This window comes from Gossypium hirsutum, chromosome A01 (assembly GCF_007990345.1).
Source record: "Gossypium hirsutum isolate 1008001.06 chromosome A01, Gossypium_hirsutum_v2.1, whole genome shotgun sequence".
Taxonomy (NCBI): Eukaryota; Viridiplantae; Streptophyta; class Magnoliopsida; order Malvales; family Malvaceae; genus Gossypium; species Gossypium hirsutum.
Window position 1 is genome coordinate 112134129 of NC_053424.1, and position 5921 is coordinate 112140049.

Below are 5921 nucleotides of genomic sequence, written 5' to 3' on the forward strand. Positions count from 1 at the left end.
CTAAGTATTGTTGAGGAGAATTTTTTGGAAGTTCTCTACCGCTTGAAGGTTTTTCATTGCAAAAGTCTCTTCCTTTTTGTTTTATTTGGAAAGTTTCAAAAAAAAAACTTTTGCTTTTAATGTTTTTGGTGTTGTTAGCAAAAGTTTATTTCGGTAAACTAGAGCTAGGTTTAATATTTGAATAGATTGGTCAACAAAAATATTCGAAGGGGTAAAGGTAAGGGTAGGAGAAAGGAAAGGATAAAGTAAATCCAAACTTTACGATGATGAAAAATTTAGATAATTATCGAGAGTTGCCAACGAGTGGTTGTGCAAAACAAAGGAGGAAGAGATAGTTAGTATGTTGAAGGTTAGAGGGATTAGTCTTCCAAATTATGATTACGAATTTTCCATTCTTTCTAAGGTCAATTGCAAAAGTGATGTGGTGGGAGGTTTCTACCTACCCTAATATGTCTTTGAAGCGGGCTTCTATATTCATCTGCTTCTATTCTTCATAGATGTAACACCCCTTGCCCGACCCAATTGCAAGGTCCAAACTACAGGATGCTCCATTCATTGTCAGAGCAACTGTAGTCAATTTTGCAGTAAACAAACATCTACACATGTAATCAAGGGTTAATCACATTCAAATTATGTTAAACAATCATATTTGGATCTTATACAAGCTTACAAAAGCTCTTTTGTTAACTCAAGCATGAGACATGACCAAATTGCAAAGTTCTAAAAGTTTAGGGCTGGCATCGTGACATCATCTTTTTCACGTCGTGAATTCATCAAAATAGTATGTCAGGTCACGACCTTAGGCCACTTGACGTCGTGACATCACTTACTATCGGCCAACGCTGTGATGAAGGAGGATGATCGTTGGGACGTGAACTTTTTTCTTTTGGAAAAAATGAACCATTTTGGCACCTATTTAATTGTTCCAACCAACCATTCATTATAAGCATTAAGAAACATTAAGAAATAACTTCACTTGATTCAACACATACCAAACAAGCTCAACATTCATGCTCAACTAATAAGTTGTAAAAGTAACATATTTTAATCTCATTCTTAATGCATTTTTGGATGATTAATTATCTAAATTAGTGAATGATAAACCGTAATTTATACATATTTCTATCCCATGCTTAGCACATTTTATGGATGATTTTTCCTTAAAATTGGTGAATTCGATGCTCCTAATGCCTTAATTTCATGTTTTATACTTAGGTGAGCATAGGAGAGTGAAAGGAATGAGAAACGGGCCAAAAATGGAGAAAATGGGCCAACGTACGAAATCAACACGGCCTGGACCTCCTCACACGGGCAGACCACACGGCCTTGTCAATTTGGCAGAATCGAAGTACGACTCACACGGTTGGACCACATGGTCGTACCTATCTAACAAGCTTGACCATGGCCTGAAGTAATCTCACACGGGTGTGTCCCTACAGAGCCCAAGTAGAGTCCAATTCGGAAAAGGTGAATTTTGAGGGTTCTTAGGCATTCTAAAGCTTATAAATACACCCTAGAGGAGGAGGAAAAAGGGCACACAGAGAAGGAAGCAGGGAACTGCTCAAGGAAAGCCGATTGTTCCATCTCAGAAGTCGGATTCATCATCAAGACTGAAGATCTCCCCTCAATTTCCCTTCAGCAGTTTTGGGTTTTTCTTTATGTTTTGTATTCATTATTCTTCTGAGATGTTTACCTTTTTAGTTATGACCTAAAACCCCTAAATACCTAATGGGGATGAAACCTAAGATAGATCTTGTTATTATTATCTGAATTGTATGATAAATATTTGACTTGTTCTTAATTATGTGTTCTTAATTCTTGTTTTGATATTCCAGGATTTTGATTCAAGTTAAACTCTTATTCAGAGGAGGAATGGACCCTGTCTAAGAGTACACTTGTCATAATTAAGCGGAGTTGATTGCGCGCCTAGAGATAGGGTGACAAGATTTTGCCGGATTAGGGTGAAACCTAATAAGGGAATCCATAGATCGAGTTAATGCAACCCTAGGGAGTTAATTAAAAAGAGATTTCAATTATTTAACCTAGGGTTAGACATTGTTAGTCTCGAGAGGGATAATAATATAACTTAGGGATTTCTACGGATCAAGTCAAATGAATAAATTGTCCGATTCAGAGTCAAATAACAAGTGAAGTCTAGGTGGATTTTTCCTTAGGTATTGTCTTAATTCAATCGTTTTTCCAAAAGTAATTCCCCAATTCTATTTTCTGTGAATTCTTAGTTTAGTTAATTAGTTAGTTAAAACAAACCCTATTATTCCTAGGCTAGATAATAAAAAGACAGACATTACTAGTACTTTTAGTTCCTTGGGGTTCGACAATCCGGTTTTGCTAAAGCTATACTACTGTTCGATAGGTACACTTGCCTTCATCGTGCTAATAGTTAGTTTCAAGAACGATTCATTATAAATATTTAAAACCTGTCACGAATATCACGTATCAAGTTTTTGGTGTCGTTGCCGGGGAACTAAGATATTATGAACACTCGATTTTTATTACTTTAGCCATTTACTTTTACTGCAATTTAAATTTATTTCTAATTTTTGTTACTAATTCTTTTTTTCCCTTTTTCTGACAAGTTCTTATAGTTTATGACTAGAAGAAACCCGTCAAGACTATTACTTTTTTATAGTGACATCGATCGTACAGTTCGTAGAAACCAAAGAGAAATAAGGCGAAGCTTAAGATACACAGAGAACGAGTAAGAAGACGATATTCAAACCCCAACCGAGGAGATGGCTGAAAACTAAGAAAATTCACTACCTCCTGCGATTGCTGTTAATCAGAATCCTGCTCCGCGCACTATGTATGATTATGCTAAACCTAATTTAACAGGAACTGAGTCAAGTATAGTTAGACCTGCTATTGCTGCAAATAATTTTGAACTGAAACCTAACATAATTCAAATGATACAACAGTTTGTTCAGTTTGATGGTTTGCAGGACGAGGATCCCAACGCTCACTTGGCAAATTTCCTAGAATTTTGTAATACCTTTAAAATTAATGGCATTTCTGATGATGCCATCCGTCTTCGGTTGTATCCCTTTTCGTTAAAGAATAAGGCTAAACAGTGGTTGAACTCGTTACCACGAGGGTCAATCACTACTTGGAAACAAATGACCAAAAATTTTTTATTAAAATATTTTCCACCGGCTAAAACAGCCAAATTATGTAATGATATCTCTTCTTTTGTGCAGATGAATTTAGAAACACTCTACGGTGCATGGAAGAGATACAATGACCTTTTGAGAAGGTGCCCTCACCATGGGTTGCTGCTTTGGCTACTGGTTCAAACATTCCATAATGGCGTGAATCCTTCGACTCGGTAGATGATTGATGCAGCTGCTGAAGGAACTATCAATAATAAAACACCTGAGGCGACTTACAAATTTATTGAGGAGATGTCACTAAATAACTATCAGTGGCAAGTTATGAGAACAAAGCCGAAGAAAGCAGCCGGTGTTTTCAACCTCGACGCAGTTACTATGCTATCTAACCAAGTAGAACTCTTAAATAAAAAGATTGACGGTTTGTGTGGTTCTACTCAGGTACACCCAGTGATGAGGTTTGATTCGAATGGAGGAGGAGCGTGCACAGAATATCAACCCTTCAACCCTAGCATTGACGAGGAACAAGTCCAATATATGGGTAACAATAACTCTAGATCCCAAAATAACCCATATAGTAACACTTATAATGCAGGTTGGAGGAACCATCCCAATTTCTCGTGGGGCGGTCAAGGAAATCAAAGGCCACAACATCCTCCGGGTTTTTAACAACCACCTTACCAGCAAGAAAAGAAGTCGAACGTTGAGGAGATGCTAACCAAATTCATCTCGGTTTCAAAAACCCATTTTCAAAATACCGAGACAACACTTAAGAATCAACAAGCATCAATCTAAGGGCTCGAAACTCAAATTGGACAGCTTGCTAAGTTGATTTCTAAATGACCACAAGGCAGCTTGCCAAGCAACACAGAATCTAACCCAATGGAGCAACTCAACGCGATTACTAGTCAAGATGAGGAAAGGTTAGTCACACTTGAACCAGAACCAAGGCAAGAAACTGAGATAAGCAAAGGCAAAGGTGAGGTAGACCATAATGAGCAGAAACCAATAAGTACAGAATACAAACCTCGTGTGCCATACCCTAATGCGACAAGGAAAGACCGTTCAGATGAACAATTTGGTAAATTCCTTAAACTCTTAAAAAGTTACATATTAACTTGCTGTTTGTTGAAGCTCTATCGCAGATGCCAAACGTAATGAAATTTTTAAAGGAGTTTTTAGCAAATTAGCGGAAGTTGGACGAGGCTTCACATGTGAAGCTAAACGCAGTTTGCTCAGCTATTCTACAGAATAAACTATCCAAAAAATTGAAAGATCCAGGGAGTTTTACAATTCCTTACTTAATTGGTAGTTTAGATGTTAATAATGCATTAGCTGATTTAGGGGCTAGTATTAACATCATGCCTTACAAAATGTTTAAACAATTAGGTCTTGGGAAACCCAAACAGACTAGGATGAGCATTCAATTAGTAGATAAAACTATAAGATTTCTTAGGGGTATTATTGAAAATGTGTTAGTTAAAATCGATAAATTTATATTTCCCGTTGACTTCGTTGTTCTAGACATAGAGGAGGATAGCAAAACTCCTTTGATTTTAGGAAGGCCCTTTTTAGCAACTGTTAGAACGATTATTGATGTTGGCACAGGTGAGCTCACACTTCGTGTGGGAGACGAAACAATCACCTTTCAAGCTCGCAATTCCAGCAACACATCGAAAATTGAAGGTGATTGTCTAAACCATTCTACTAAAACTAACAATATGGTACAACCTTCTTTGCAAGAAATGAGTTTGAAGGAAGTACATGAGCCATTTTCAAGCAATAGTAGAAGGTTGGTATGAAATTCAAGAACGGGGAGCATCAAAATGGTTTCAAGCACAGAATGAGTTTGACACATCGTATTGTTCCATATTCACCCCATTTAATATCCCTTTCCTGCTCACCGTCTTTTCTGTCCTTCTCTCACCTTTCTTATTTATCTATGTAGGAAGTAACAATATAACAATAGCAACTACGATTAGCTTAAAAAGTTTTTGTGCACTATGACTAAGTTTTTCTATTTTGGTGTCCTTTTTTTAGGATCACTTTGACTATTTCACTCTTTTCTCACTCACAATGCTTTTTTGCTTTATTTAGTACTTTTTCATCTCATTTTAACTTTTTTTTTCTGAATTTTTCTTTATTTGCACACCTTTGCTTGACCTATAATTACTATATCACATTGTTTCTTCTTGTTTCACTGTGATCTTTCAAAATCATTGTTATCTCTCTACCTATCCCTCAATACGTATGGTCCGACATCTAAGTTGGTGCAGTTCGGGGACCAAAGAAAAATGATAAGTATAATTCATGTTTTGGCTTAGGGTTTTGTATGAAGGTTTCTTAATAAGTGATTTCTGGCTCAAATATAAGTACTAAAGATCGTTGAATAAGGTTGGCTTTTTGGCTCTAAGTTTATACCAAATAATGGCTTAGGTCATCGCTAGGTATTTCAATATTCATGACTTTAATCTACTAAATAATCGCAATTCTAGTTAACTATTATTCATACTAACATGTTCGTTTTCCTATATTTTCTCTATCATTTGGTATACTCAATTACTTAATGCCTATTCACAATGTAATATATAAAGCCAATTAGTCTACTAATTGATAATTAAAATCATTCACTATCATGCCAAATTTACAGTAAACACAATCAACCTATATACATACTCCTAACCAATCACTTGTATTTGTACAAGCTCAAGCACACATTAGACAAGAAAAATAAATTCAAAAGAAAAACAAAAATAAATTTCCTAAAATAAAAAATAAAAAAATTCCTATATTACC

General features: G+C 36.0%; 1 non-coding gene across 1 annotated transcript; it reads right to left on the bottom strand.

Annotated features, from left to right (window-relative positions):
• Positions 1 to 3182: 3182 nt before the first annotated feature.
• On the bottom strand, positions 3183 to 3289 carry LOC121206705 (small nucleolar RNA R71). The gene has a single exon (XR_005901860.1). It is a non-coding gene; the product is annotated as a small nucleolar RNA R71 (small nucleolar RNA).
• Positions 3290 to 5921: the final 2632 nt, after the last annotated feature.